Source organism: Muntiacus reevesi, chromosome 2 (assembly GCF_963930625.1).
Source record: "Muntiacus reevesi chromosome 2, mMunRee1.1, whole genome shotgun sequence".
In the NCBI taxonomy this organism is placed as follows: domain Eukaryota; kingdom Metazoa; phylum Chordata; class Mammalia; order Artiodactyla; family Cervidae; genus Muntiacus; species Muntiacus reevesi.
The window spans coordinates 142,726,777-142,742,314 of record NC_089250.1 but is presented as its reverse complement, the minus strand read 5'-3'; the positions used below and the strand labels follow the sequence as shown (position 1 = coordinate 142,742,314).

The 15,538-nt window shown below is 39.1% G+C and overlaps 1 protein-coding gene across 1 annotated transcript in view; it reads left to right on the top strand.

Moving 5' to 3' along the window:
* Window positions 1-15,538, top strand: part of HPSE2 (heparanase 2 (inactive)) — a 663,548-nt gene that overhangs the window by 192,083 nt on the left and 455,927 nt on the right. The window lies entirely within an intron of this gene.

Sequence of the window (15,538 nt, the reverse complement as noted above, 5' to 3'; positions counted from 1 at the left end):
TGTACACATTCTGGTCCTAGAATAATGATCTTTCACCCAAGAAATTTACAAAGTGATTTCAGATACTTGTGACAATCAAAAAAGTCTGTTTCAAGCCAGTTTCTTTTGTTAAGCACTGTCCTGGATTAAGGAGCTGCAGTGATAAAAGAGTACATTGCTTATGTCAGCATGCTTTTTAGTATCAGCCCACTTCTATTGTGCAGTGTTGTTGTTTTTTTCAGTTGTTAAGTCATGTCTGACTTTGCAACCTCATGGACTGTAGCACGCCAGGCTGCTCTGGCCTCTGCTATCTCCTGAAGTTTCCTCAAATTCATATCCATTGAGTCGGTGATGCTATTGATACCTGTCTCATTGTCTGCTGTCACCTTCTTCTTTTGCTTTCAATATTTTTGTGCAGGATTACCAAATCATTCATTTTACACTAATATAACCCTTTCCTTGGCTTCATTGAGCCAGAGAAGATTCTGTAATTACAAAATGTCAGAATTACAAAGGGTCTTTGAGATCACTCTACTGTAAATCCTCATATCACTGGTCAGGGACCAAATGCAATAGAGGGACATTATTCTGTCTTCAGAACGTTAGTGTATTCTGTCTTCAATCAAGGCTACTTTCTAGAAACTACATCATGCTCGTTTTTAGTTAACCTCAAATAACCTATAAATGAACAGTGGAATTTTTATTCTGATACTGAAGTATAAAAGGAAAGGTTAGTGTGGAAGGTCCTTGGTTGTTAAGACTTGACTTATGTAAGTTTGGCTTTTCAGTTTTCCATAAGCCAAGATAAATTTTTCACGGTACATAAACATGTGTGTCATGCGTATCCTTGAGTAGTCTGTTGTGTGAGGGATGAAAAAACTCAACAGGAGTCTCACTGAGAAGTCATATTTTCTCTCTGTCTCTTTTAATTGTAGATAGTTGTCTAGTAATGTAAAGTGACTTTTTTTATGCCAAAAAAAAAAAAAGTACTTACTAAGAGTTTCCACAGTAGTCATTCTATGAAAGTCAGGGATTTTAAATGATAAGAAACCCAAACAATATAGCTCTGGGATTCAGACAGTGCTGATTACTCAAAAGGCAGACTAATCGTATGCTTAGGGTGTTAGGGAAAATAGATGCACCAGATTTTTTAAAATAATGTTATTTTTTGAAAGCACTGGAGTGATTGCAATGGGGAAAATTAGAAATTTCTTTGACTTTTTTACACTTTTTTTTTTTAATACAGGTTGGCATTGTTTTTATTTTTAATTATATGGTGGAAGATGTATAGGGAGAGGAGAGTCCATAATTGTCAGTCCTACAAAGGTTTTAGTCTCTAATCTGAAAAATTCATTATTTAATCCAGGAGTTTATGAATCATATGTGTGATAGACTTGATTAGAGTATTCCCAAAGGCCTCAGAATTTCAATCTTGAGTGGATCAGGCACTCCTCCTCATCTTGCTTCTATCCTCTGGTCAATTTGGAAAGACACCCACCATAATTGGGTTGTTTCTGAACTCTCCCAAGTCAAAAATCCTACAAAGCATCTATCCATAACAAGTGGCAGTTTAGGGTCACTAGTGGTTACTCAACTGAATCATCATCCAAATATTTTACTTTATTTGCTTTACAAGTTCATTATTTGAATTGTTTTTTTTCCAAACTTAGCTTAGAGTCTGTCTGAAGCTTGACCACATGTGAAGTTTGACATTTTGAGTCAGCTGGTTTGAGTTACTTGTATGTAAGCATCAACAGATCTTTTTTTCTTTAAACAGGGAAATGTCTATTGTTTTTTCCACTTGAAAAACTAAATAAAACATACAAATATCTCATGAGCTTTTCCTGGACTTTCCCAGAAAGAGTCTGCATTTATGCTGAGACAGAGCACAGGGAAGTTACAACCTCAGATGGTTTGGAGACAGTTCACATTGCAATAGCTGAATTCAGTTAGATAAGGGGAAATCTGTGGGAGAAAGATTTCTAGTAACTTAAGTGGAGAGAAGAAAATATAACTTCTTTGTGTCTATGTTATAGCACTCTACAGTGTCATAAACTCTAACACAGAACCACATTTGGGACATGGTTGGGGTGGGCCTAGTATGTCAATATGTGCTAAGTTATTTTTGTGATATTCCGTTGCCTTTTGGTTTATAACTAGCTCCCATATCCATATCATATTTTTGAGCTAAAGCCTCCATGGAAACTCTTGGCTGAACAGTTTGGAAGTCTCCCACCTTCTAATCTCTGTCCTCTAAATCATGGTTCATATGGCAGAAAATGATTTATTAGAATGCCAGAAAGATCATATACTCCTTTGCATAAAACTCAACTTTTTTTTCCCCATAGCCTGGGAGTGCCAAGCATGATCTGAATCCCAGCTAAGGTAAAGGGAGGATCAGGGAGGGAGTAGACCAAGGAATCCTGGCCACTGAATGATAGAAAAATTATGGTTTAAAAAAGCATCACTATTTAACTGCTCTTTTTGTTACCCTAGCAGTTTTCCTATTGCTCTCTTTGAAGTCTTTTCATTATAGTATTAACAACTATAATTTAATGTATTATTTGTTGTTGTTATTCAGTTGCTAAGTCATGTCTGACTCTTTGTGACACCATGAACTTCAATGGCACTTTGATAGAATATGTTCAGGGTAAACAATTGCTTCCCCTTCTCTCCCACTTTATTGTGTTTCAGTCTGGTCTGTTTCTGTTTCTCCATGTCATCTCTTAGTTACTTTAATTGGTCAAGCTATTTCTGCCTCAGACCATCACACAACCTATTCCTTCTGCCTGAAGCTTTCCCTTCCACTCTTTGCCTTGTCAATTTCTACTTATTCTTTAGAACTTGGTATAATTCAGTCCTCATCAAAGAGGATTTTCCATGAGTGATTGAATAAATACTGAGAGATACAAGGAGGAACAATGCAGAGTAGTAGTCCTCAAGGAGAATGTAATATTGCCAAGATGATACATTCTAAGGACGTGAAAAGTTTATGGTAAAAAACCAGCTAGTAAGTTGAGACCTGAATGCTTGAAAGAAATAGTGATGGTTTTCAGTTGAGGTTTTTGTTATGGACTTTACAGAATAGGTAAGTTTTGAAAAGAACTTGAAGGATGCTAATATTTGCATAGATGTTGAAGAGGGGCATAAGAAAATGGAAGAACTCCTATGTGGGAGAGGTGACTAAGGGAATTGAACTGGAATTGGAATTGGAGAGACTGAGGAACATTGAACTTTAGAGATAGAAAAAAAGCTTATATTCAGATTCAAATGACTTTGAATGCCTACCACATGTCAAGCATATTAATATTTTTTACCTAATTTGTATTTACTCCAGGTATATGAAAACACTATTACTTATCTTTAAGCAACTTTCCTTATCTTTGAGATTCATAGAGGTTAATTGACTTGCCCATACAGCTAACAAATGCCAGAAATTGGAATTTTAACTTTTTATCTCCTTACTTAGAGTCTAGTTCTCTTTTCACTTCCCCATGCTACTTATTACAGTGGTTTAGTTGCTAAGTCGTGTCTGACTCTTGCAAACCCATGGACTGTATGTAGCCTGCCAGGCTCCTCTGTCCATGGGATTCTCCAGGCAAGAACAATGGGGTGAGTTGCTATTTCCTTCTCCAGGGGATCTTCCCAATCCAGAAATTGAACCTGAGTCTCCTGCATTGCAGGCAGATTCTTTACCAACTGAGCTACAAGGGAAGTCCTTGTATATATAGACAGTCCCAAAACAATGGATTGTAGAGGACCTGAATGTGAAACCTGAGCTTTATTTTTTTTTAGGCAAAAATATCTTTAAAAATCTATGGTTATTTTTTTTTTTTTTTTGATTGTGGGAATTTCCTGATTAAAGTAATATTTTAGCAGGATTATTCTAGTAGGCATGTGCAGGGTGTGTGAGAAATGGGAGAGTTTTGACAGAGATCCTAATAATGAAGGTGTTGGAGTTGTCTAGGTATGAAGTAATGTGTGGCCCTATCTAGAAACCGGAAACATGGGAAACAAGTTATAATACAAATTAGGAAGAGAAGCAAGGACGAATCAGCAGTGCTTGGTGAGGATTAAATATAGTCAGCTGGAAAGAGAAGCCACTGGTGATTCCAAGATTTTGAGTCATCTATAAGAGAATGATTTTCTATTAAAAAAGAAAAGGAAACCAGAGATTGATATTGATTTTGGGGGAAATGTCATGGACTTGGACTATTTATATGATCCTAGCAAGACATAGAATTGGAGATAAGAAGATGTGACTGGAATTTGGGAGAGAAGTCAGAACTTGAGAGATTTAGTTAATAATTAATAAGTAGTAGCAAATGTCATGAATGCATTTGAATTCTTTAGTAGAAAGGGTGTGGATAGTGAAGGGAAGTAAAATATACCACTTTGGAATATTGAGTATTTTAAAGTTACTTAAGAAAGGGTTGGTGCAAGAAGGACACCTGATCCTCCTTTGTCCTCTTGCAAGCAGGAAATAAATCTTCCATATGAAATGTATCCTTCCTGAACCAGGAGGGTAGAAGGGAATTTAGTGTCAAGAAAACTTTATAAACAAACTTTGTTACTTTTTTACTAGTTTGCTGCCTAAGACTCTAACTCCTTTGTTCTCATTGTGAGTGCATGGGTGCTAAATCACTTCAGTTATGCCCAATTCTTAGCCCTATGTACTGTAGCCCGCCAGACTTCTCTGTTCCATGGGATTCTCCAGGCAAGAATACTGGAATGGGTTGCCGTGCCCTCCTCCAGGGGATCTTCCTGACACAGGGATTCAACCCACGTCTCTTGTCTCCTGCATTGGCCGCCAGGTTCTTTACCACTAGCGCCACCTGGGAAATCCTTTGCTTTCATCAGTCCACAACATATTTTTTCTTGTCTAAAAGGTATAAGAGCTGCTTTGGTCACTTATTTGTCTAATATTTTAATGGACTTCAATACGTACAACATTCAGTTTGTTTTTCTCTTGTTAATCTGTCTTATGTCAATTTAATTATTAGACCAGTCAAAGAACCTAGAAGGGAAGAAAAGGAAGGTCCTCACTCACTCCGTAGTAGAGACCAGAGGACTGGGAATAGATAGTCGGGGAATACTAAGACCTAGAGGGGAAAGGGAGGAGAGAGTACCTGAAGTAGTAGTAGAGTAATTTGACTTCATTCCTTCAATTCCCCCCTCCCCATCTTCCTCTGGTTACAAGTCTGATCTCTTTTTCTGTGAATTTGGTTTTGTTTGTGTTTTGTTTTTAGATTCCACTTATAAGTGAGACCATACAGTATTTGTCTTTCTCTATCTGACTTATTTTACTTATTTGGTCTATCAGTTTAGTTCAGGTGTCTGACTCTTTGTGGCCCCATGAACCGCAGCATGCCAGGCCTCCCTGTCCATCACCAGCTCCCGGAGTCCACCCAAACCCATGTCCTTTGAATATAGACTATTTGGTCTATAGTATTGTTCAAATCCATGGTTTCCTAATTGATTCTTTGTCTGGATGATCTGTGTATTTGGATGATCTGTGCATTGTTGAGGGCAGGGTATGAAAGTCCCTAACACTTACTGTGTTACTATTTTTATCTTTTTTGCTCTGTTAATTTTTACTTCATATGTTTAGGTGCTCCAATGTTGGGCACATACATATTTAAAATTGTTATATCTTTGTTGATGTATTGACCACTTTATCATTATATAATGCCCCTCCTATCTTTTTTTTTAATCACTTTTAGCTCCCAGTCTACTTTGTTTGTTACGATTTTCTTGAAATGTCATTTTCCATTCTTTTACTCAGTCTATGTGTATATTTAAGGCTAAAGTGAATCTCTTATGGGCAGCATATTGTTATATCTTGTTTTGCTTTTTAAATTCATTTAGCCATTCTATGTTTTTTAATTGGAGAACTTAATTTGTTTATATTAAAGTAATTATGCAGCTAGGAACTTACTATTGTCATTTAAAAAATTGTTTTCTGGCTGTTTTGTAGATTAATTGTTCCTATTTCTTATTCTGCTGTCTTTTTTGCTTTGATAGCTTTTGGTATCAGTATTCTTTGACTTCTTTATTGTCAAAGAATTAATTGTACAATTATGACACAATTTTACCTTGTAATTACCATGGGACTTGCATGAAATAGCTTAAACTTATAATACCATATTTTAAACTGATGACAATTTAACTTCAATAGAATTTATAAACTTTATACTTTTTCTTCTTTTCCCCCTCACATGTTAGGTTTTTACTGTTAAAACTTACATGTTTTTTTAAAATAAATTGTGTAACTAATAACAGATTATTGTATATATGGTTGTTTTTAGTAGTTTTTAAAAACCTTCTTAAAATGAGAGTTGTAAGTGAATTATACACCATGATTAACATCTTGCAGAATCTATGACTATATATTTATCATTATCAATGATATTTATACTACCTTTTAATATTTTTATAAAGTTAACTAGTGTTCTTTTACTGCCACTCAAAGAACTTCCATTAGTATTTCTTATAAGGTGGTAATGAACTCCCTCAACTTTTGCTTGTTTAGGAAAGTCTTTATCCCTCCTTTGTTTCTGAAAGACAACTTTGCTAGGAATAGAATTCTTGTTAATATTTGTTTTCTTTCTATATTTTAAATATATCATTCCATTTCTTTGTTGTTGTTGTTGTTGTTGTTTTTTCATTTATTTTTATTAGTTGGAGGCTAATTACTTCACAACATTGCAGTGGGTTTTGTCATACATTGACATGAATCAGCCATGGAATTACATGTATTCCCCATCCCGATCCCCCCTTCCACCTCCCTCTCCACCCAATTCCTCTGGATCTTCCCAGTGAACCAGACCCAAGCACTTGTCTCATGCATCCCACCTGGGCTGGCGATCTGTTTCACTATAGATAATATACATGCTGTTCTCTCGAAACATCCCACCCTCACCTTCTCCCACAGAGTCCAAAACTCTGTTCTGTACATCTGTGTCTCTTTTTCTGTTTTGCATATAGGGTTATCATTACCATCTTTCTAAATTCCATATATATGTGTTAGTATGCTGTAATGTTCTTTATCTTTCTGGCTTACTTCATTCTGTATAATGGGCTCCAGTTTCATCCATCTCATTAGAACTGATTCAAATGAATTCTTTTTAATGGCTGAGTAATGTTCCATGGTGTATATGTACCACAGCTTCCTTATCCATTTGTCTGCTGATGGGCATCTAGGTTGCTTCCATGTCCTGGCTATTATAAACAGTGCTGTGATGAACATTGGGGTGCACATGTCTCTTTCAGATCTGGTTTCCTCGGTGTGTATGCCCAGAAGTAGTATTGCTGGGTCATATGGCAGTTCTATTTCCAGTTTTTTAAGAAATCTCCACACTGTTCTCCATAGGGGCTGTACTAGGTTGCATTCCCACCAACAGTGTAAGAGGGTTCCCTTTTCTCCACACCCTCTCCAGCATTTATTGCTTGTAGACTTTTGGATAGCAGTCATCCTGACTGGCGTGTAATGGTACCTCATTGTGGTTTTGATTTGCATTTCTCTGATAATGAGTAATGTTGAGCATCCTTTCATGTGTTTGTTAGCCATCTGTATGTCTTCTTTGGAGAAATGTCTGTTTAGTTCTTTGGCCCATTTTTGATTGGGTCATTTATTTTTCTGGAATTGAGCTTCAGGAGTTGCTTGTATATTTTTGAGATTAATCCTTTGTCTGTTTCTTCATTTGCTATTATTTTCTCCCAATCTGAGGGCTGTCTTTTCACCTTACTTATAGTTTCCTTTGTTGTGCAAAAGCTTTTAAGTTTCATTAGGTCCCATTTGTTTATTTTTGCTTTTATTTCCAATATTCTGGGAGGTGGGTCATAGAGGATCCTGCTGTGATTCATGTCGGAGAGTGTTTTGCCTATGTTCTCCTCTAGGAGTTTTATAGTTTCTGGTCTTACATTTAGGTCTTTAATCCATTTTGAGTTTATTTTTGTGTATGGTGTTAGAAAGTGTTCTAGTTTCATTCTTTTACAAGTGGTTGACCAGTTTTCCCAGCACCATCTTTTAAAGAGGTTGTCTTTTTTCCATTGTATATCCTTGCCTCCTTTGTCGAAGATAAGGTGTCCATAGGTTCGTGGATTTATCTCTGGGCTTTCTATTCTGTTCCATTGATCTATATTTCTGTCTTTGTGCCAGTACCACACTGTTTTGATGACTGTGGCTTTGTAGTAGAGTCTGAAGTCAGGCAGGTTGATTCCTCCAGTTCCATTCTTCTTTCTCAAGATTACTTTGGCTATTCGAGGTTTTTTGTATTCCCATACAAATTGTGAAATTATTTGTTCTGGCTCTGTGAAAAATACCGTTGGTAGCTGATAGGGATTGCATTGAATCTATAGATTGCTTTGGTTAGTATAGCCATTTTGACAATATTGATTCTTGCAATCCATGAACACGGTATATTTTTCCATCTGTTCGTGTCCTCTTTGATTTCTTTCATCAGTGTTTTATAGTTTTCTATGTATACTTCTTTTGTTTCTTTAGGTAGATATACTCCTAAGTATTTCATTCTTTTTGTTGCAATGGTTAATGGTATTGTTTCTTTAATTTCTCTTTCTGTTTTCTCATTGTTAGTGTATAGGAATGCAAGGGATTTCTGTGTGTTAATTTTATATCCTGCAACTTTGCTATATTCACTGATTAGCTTTAGTAATTTTCTGGTAGAGTCTTTAGGGTTTTCTATGTAGAGGATCATGTCATCTGCAAACAGTGAGAGTTTCACTTCTTCTTTTCCTATCTGGATTCCTTTTACTTCTTTTTCTGCTCTGATTGCTGTGGCCAAAACTTCCAAAACTATGTTGAATAGTAGTGGTGAGAGTGGGCACCCTTGTCTTATTCCTGATTTCAGGGGAAATGCTTTCAATTTTTCACCATTGAGGGTAATGCTTGCTGTGGGTTTGTCATATATAGCTTTTATTATGTTGAGGTATGTTCCTTCTATTCCTGCTCCTTCCAGGCCTGAAAATTCTTGTTGAAAAACCTGTTGATAGTCTTATAATGTTCGCTTGTATGTAACTTCTCTCTTTATTCTTGCTGCTCTTAAAACTTTTTTTTGTTTTGTTTTTGAAAATTTAAGTTCATGTGTCTTGGTGTAGACTTTGGGCACGTGGATCTGGATGTCCATTTTTTTGACCAGGTGAGGGAATTTTTCAGTCATTATTATTTTACTTGGTGTTCCTTTCTCTTTACTCTTCTCTTTCTAAAATTCCTATTTTGAAAATATTTCTTTTCGTTGTTTTCTGTAGTCCCTGTAGACTTTTTACGCTCTTTTTCATTCTTTTTCTTTTTGTTCCTCTGACTGCTGAATGGGCTATGCAGCTCTCTGTGTGCTCTGGTTAGTTCCTCTGGTCAGACAAGCTGAAGGCTGTATTCAGCAATGAATGTGGCAACAACTTAGATTCCCTGCCTGGGTGCATTGGGAGAAGCAGCTCTAGAGCCAGTAAAAGACTATTACCTGTTGTCTTAACTCAAACTGACTTGCAGCCCAAGTTTCCTAACCAAATAGGGTCACTGACTTTGCAAAACTATCAGTGCTGCCTGCCTGCCTCTCCATATGGGTGCTTCTGGGTTATACAACTTTGGGGAATTTACTTCAGCCCTCTCAGTCAGATAAGGCTATGTCTCCATACTCTCCACAGTAATTGGGCTCTGTGTCAACTCCCTTGCCTAGGTGGGAGAAGAAGGGGTTATTCCAGGCTACTCTCAAATTTATGAGATTCTCTGGTTGGGAGGGGGCTGGGAGCTACTTTCAGCCTTGGACTATGAATTAATCCCCCTGCCTGTGCATAGCATAGAAACACTGCACGCCCCAGGGCAGCTTTGCTCTGGAGGGCAATCATCTCTGCCCATTCACCTCTTGGCTTGATTGCCAGTGGACCACACTCATTCTAGGAGTTGTCTCTAGCCCTTCTGGCCAGGTGGAGTGAAAGTGGATGGGACTGTGATTCAACTCTTTGTCTGGATATAGATAAACTGAGATATAGAGTTGACAAAATTCCTCATTTGAGGACCCAAATCAGGCAAAACTGTACCCTACCTAGTTCTCAGGTCAGAGTGCACCCCTGATTTGGTTCTGCAGGTTAGCAAAGCCACTGGTTGGGATTACTACATGAGCACTACAGGTATGAACTTGGTCTGCCAAGACCATATGCTGATTGTTGCAAGCCCCTCCCCTCTTCTCCATCACAGTCAGATTCCCAGTTGTTGAGCCCTACAGATCCCCTGCAATCCCTGTGGTACACAATCAGAGTAGGGACTCCCATGAAGTGACCCAAAATGCTGAAGGCAGTGCTGGTTGTATTCCTGGGTTCTCTTTTCCACTGGAGGAACTGTACTGGTCTGGAGGAGGGGAAGTGTAGTCATCATGTAGCCATTTCATTTACCCCTTCAGTAGAGTCTATCTTGGTCTTTGTGGTACAAGGTATGCTTTAGTCTCACGCCCATGTTCTAGAATTCTCTTAGTGGTATCTTGTTCTTGAATAGTTATTAATTGTTCTTCTTTTAAGGGGAAGCAGTGTCAGGAATAATCTGTGTCTCTGTCTTGGTGATGTCCCGTAGTAGAAGTTTAATAAGTCTATTTTACTGTGTATTGACTGATATTTAAATAAAGTAATGAAAACCATGTGGTATAAAGGAACCTTCTTCTATTTGGGTCCTGAGGATACTTAAAGTAATTATCAGTATTCTGCAGGTGGGATCAAGATGAAACAGGTTCCCTATTCAACAAACATTCAGAGAATGTACTTTTATATTACATAGAGGGGATCTACACATATGAGCAAGATTTCCAGGAGCTAACTCTATTTAGATGAGAAATGTACATGACTACAATTCAAAAAAGATGAATTCATGGTGTATTAGAGGTACAAACAGAGCAGTGAAACCACACATGAGGGAGAGGTTAGCTCTGCTTTAGGGTAGTAGAGGAATATATTTTTAAATCTTATGTTTCCAGATTATATAATAACTAGTATCTCTCATCTCATCATTTTCAACTCACCTTCATAATTTCCTTTTTATCTGTATACCATCTTTACAGTTGATCCATCTTTTTAACTTTAATAATTCAAGGAAATGAATTAAGAAAGTAAACTTCATCTTAGTACTATAAATGGAAAACCAGTTCACTTGCCATAAAAAGACAGTAACTAAAAATAAAAATGATATAAACAAAATAGTGTTATTAAATTCTATCTAGGTAGTGTTGCCTGTTCCTTGGCTCTGAGTCTAAGTCCTTATAAAAAAAAAGCTTAGCAAGTGTTGGAGAGATGCTCATGACATATTAGCATGGCACTGAGACTTGTTTCTTAACAAATCAGAAAATTAGAAAAAGAATTTAAAATAGAATGCCTTTCTCATTATGTGATTCAGTGCTATCTAATGACTTCTCTTACCATTCTTGGTGTCAGTCTCACATTTTAAGAAATTTTTTGGTGAATCTATAGTCCAGATTTTACATCTGATGGATATGACTTCAGTAGAAGAGAGGCAAATTTCATGGAAGAAGTCATGTTTGAGGCTTTTGGTTGACAAAATCTAAGGCAAGGATATTCCTATGGAGAAACTGCACAGAAAGTATAGTGGTTCCTATGATGGCAGTAGAAAGAGGAGTGGGAAGACTTGCTTTTTATCTTACAGTCTTATTTTTCTGCCCCTAGAACTCATTCAGGGCTTCCCTGTTAGTTGAGCTGATAAAGAAACTTCCTGCAGTGCAGGAGACCTTGGTTTGAGTCCTGGGTTGGGAAGATCCCTTGGAGAAAGGGTAGGCTACTCACTCCAGTGTTCATGGGCTTCCCTGGTGGCTTAGCTGGTAAAGAATCAGTCTGCAATGTGGAAGACCTGGGTTCGATCCCTGGTTTGGGAAGATCTCCTGAAGGAGGGCGTGGCAACCCACTCAAGTATTCTTGCGTGGAGAATCCCCATGGACAGAGGAGCCTGGCAGGCTACAGTCCACGGGGTCACAAAGAGTCAGACACAGCTGAGTGACTAAGCACAGCACACAGCAGCAGAACTCATTCTGGGCCTAGAAATAAGGTTGAGCTGAATGCCATTTCTCATTTCTAATGAGGTGAGCTCATTTCTAATCCCTTCCTCTTAGGTGCCTTCATCTAGATGAAGGCCACCACCTTCAATACTGCATCAGCTTTAGACTATAAATGCATTTACAGGTGTGATTAATAGGTGCCTTTTCAAATGTGGATGACATTTATATACTGAAAATGGACTTCACTAGTGGGATTTCTTAGAGTCTGTCAGCTTTAGAAATACAGCCTCTCAAATGCAGATCATTGAACACATTAATATCATTTTACAAAACATTTTGGGGACCAATTGTCCTTTGATGCTTTGAAATCCAAGATAAATGCTGTCAATCAAGATAGAAAATGATATTTCTTTATGGGTTAGACCTTTGAAGACATACGGGTGTTGAAATTGGCAGCCTATCAGCAGCCACTGGGACTCCTTTCCATTATCCATTTTTTTCCCAGAGATAATTTTGACAAGAGACTGGAAAGAATCCCTCTCTGTTCCCTGGGGAATGTGAAATTACTAGATTTATAAGATTTATCTTGTTTGCCTCAGAAGAGCCCAACTTTGAGCTTGTTAAGAATTATAATTTGATGGGAGGAGCCAAGATGGCGGAGGAGTAGGACGGAGAGACCACTTTCTCTCCTAGAAATTCATCAAAAAAATAACTGAACGCAGAGCAAACTTCACAAAACAACTTCTGATCGCTAGCTGAGGTCATCAGGCGCCCAGAAAAGCAGCCCATTGTCTTCGAAAGGAGGTAGGACAAAATATAAAAGATAAAAAGCGAAACAAAAGAGCTAAGGACGGAGATCCGTCCCGGGAAGGGACTTAATAGAGGACGTTCCCAGACACCGGGAAACCCTCGCTCTGGCGGGCCTGGGGGAAGTGTTGGAATCTCAAGAGTTTGAATCTGACTGGGAGGGATACAATAAATAAAACCCACAGATTAAGAGCCTAAAAGCAACTCCCAGCAGAAAAGTACCCCAGACGCCCGCATCCGCCACCAGCAAGTGGGGACGGAACGGAGAGGAGCGGGCGGCATTACTTGGGGCTGGATCCGGGCCTGAGCACCCTGAGGACAATCAGAGGGAGCTTTTGTGAGTTGCCAACTTGAACTGTGGGACAGCAAAAGAGACAGAAAATTAACCGGCCCGAACACACTGCCGGCCGTTCGCAGAACAAAGGGACCGAGATTCTGGGCGGCCGAAGCCCGCCGGGAGGGTCGTGGCGAGACGGAGGGCGCGGGCGGGAACTGCGGCTGGGGACACGGAGGGCAGAGGGCGCGCGCTCCCGACTGGCGCCGGCGGGGACTGAGACTGGGACCGCGCGGGGCAGAGGACGCGCCGCACCCGGGGAGAGAGCGCCCGTCAAGCGCCTGGCTGCCTGGGCCGCTCGGGCGGCGTGGGGACGGAGCGCGGGCCCGGCTTTGTGTGCCGCGCTTTTGTGAATCGCCCGAGGGCTGGAGCCGCGCGCAGCGTGGCGCGCGCTTCAGACGGAGCAGCCCGGAGCCTGAGCAGCGCAGATCGAGAAAAGAGCGCAAGCCTCTCCCGGGAGCGCCGGTCCCTCCCCGCACAGCCCCTCGCCGCAGCGCGACGGAACTAGCTACCTGAATAAGAATCCACCTCCGCCCCGTGTGTCAGGGCGGAAATTAGGCGCGGAAGAGAGACCGGCAACAGAACCCAAATAAACAAAGGGACCGGTGTAACAGATTAAAATCCCTGAAGAAACCACGGACTGACTACACCGGAAGGGCCTGTAGATATCGAGAAGTGTAAGCTGGAACGAGGAGCTATCTGAAGCTGAGCCGAACCCACACTGACCGCAACAGCTCCAGGGAAACTCCTGGATATATTTTTTCTTTTTTTCTTTTTTTTTAAGTAAGGAAAAAAAAAATTTTTTTTTTCTTTCTTTTTTCTTGGTTCTCTTTTATTTTCCTTTAAAAATTCCTTATTACTCCCCCATTACTCCTTAACTTTCATTTTCATAGATTTTTACGATTTTTTTTAATTACGCAAAACAATTTTTTTTCTCATTCTTTTATCTTTTTTTTTTTTTCTTTTTTTTTTCTTCTTTTTTCTTTTCTTTTTTCTTCTCTTCTATTTTCTTTTTCTTTTTCTCTTATTTCTTTTAAAGCCCTCTAGCACTCCTTTTACTACGCCTTAATTTTCATTTTCAATCCACTATAACCTTACAGAAGAAAGAGAAAGGGAAGAAAAAAAAAAAAAAAAAGAAGAGAAGCCCTATTTTTATACCAAACTTCATATATATTTCTAAAATTTCTTTTGTGTGTTTTGGTTTTTGTTTTTAATATAGTATTTTTAAGAGTCTAACCTCTACTCTAGATTTTTAATTTTTGTTTTTCAGTATATGATATAAATTGTGAACATTTAAGAATCCAATATTCAGCTCCCATTTTTATTCACGAGTGTGTTGATTATTCTCTCCCAATCTTGACTCTGTTTTCTACCTCAGAACACCTCTATTTCCTCCTTCCCCCTTCTCTTCCCAATCCAATTCTGTGAATCTTTGTGGGTGTCTGGGCTACGGAGAACACTCTGGGATCAGACAACTTCGTAGATCTGTCTCTCTCCTCTTGAGTCCCCCTCTTTCTCCTCCTGCCCATCTCTATCTCCCTCCTCCCTCTCCTCTTCTCCATGTAACTCGGTGAACCTCTCTGGGTATCCCTAACGGGGGAGAAACTTTCCACCATTAACATAGAAGTTTTATTATCAGTGCTGTATAGTTGGAGAAGTCCTGAGACTATAGGAAGAATAAAACTGAAATCCAGAAGCAGGAGACTTAAGCCCAAAACCTGAGAACACCAGAAAACTCCTGACTACATGAATCTTTAAGTAATAAGTGACCCTACAAAAGCCTCCATACCTGCAACGAAACCAACCACCACCCAAGAGCCAGTAAGTTCTAGAGCACGACATACCACGCAAATTCTCCAGCAACGCAGGAACATTGCCCTGAACGTCAACATACAGACTGCCCAAGGTCACACCTAACACATAGACCCATCTCAAAACTCATTACTGGGCACTCCATTGCTATCCAAAGAGAAGAAATCAAGATCCGCACACCAGAACACTGACGCAAGCTTCGCTAATCAGGAAACCTTGACAAGCCAATCGTCTAACCCCACCCACTGGGTAAAACCTCCACAATAAAAAGGAACCACAGACCTCCAGAATACAGAAAGCCCACTCCAGACACAGCAATCTAAACAAGATGAAAAGGCAGAGAAATACCCAACAGGTAAAGGAACATGAAAAGGGCCCACCAAGTCAAACAAAAGAGGAGGAGATAGGGAATCTACCTGAAAAAGAATTTAGAATAATGATAATAAAAATGATCCAAAATCTTGAAAGCAAAATGGAGGTACAGATAAATAGCCTGGAGACAAAGATTGAAAAGATGCAAGAAATGTTTAATAAAGATCTAGAAGAAATAAAAAAGAGTCAATTGAAAATGAATAATGCAATGAATGAGATCAAAAACACT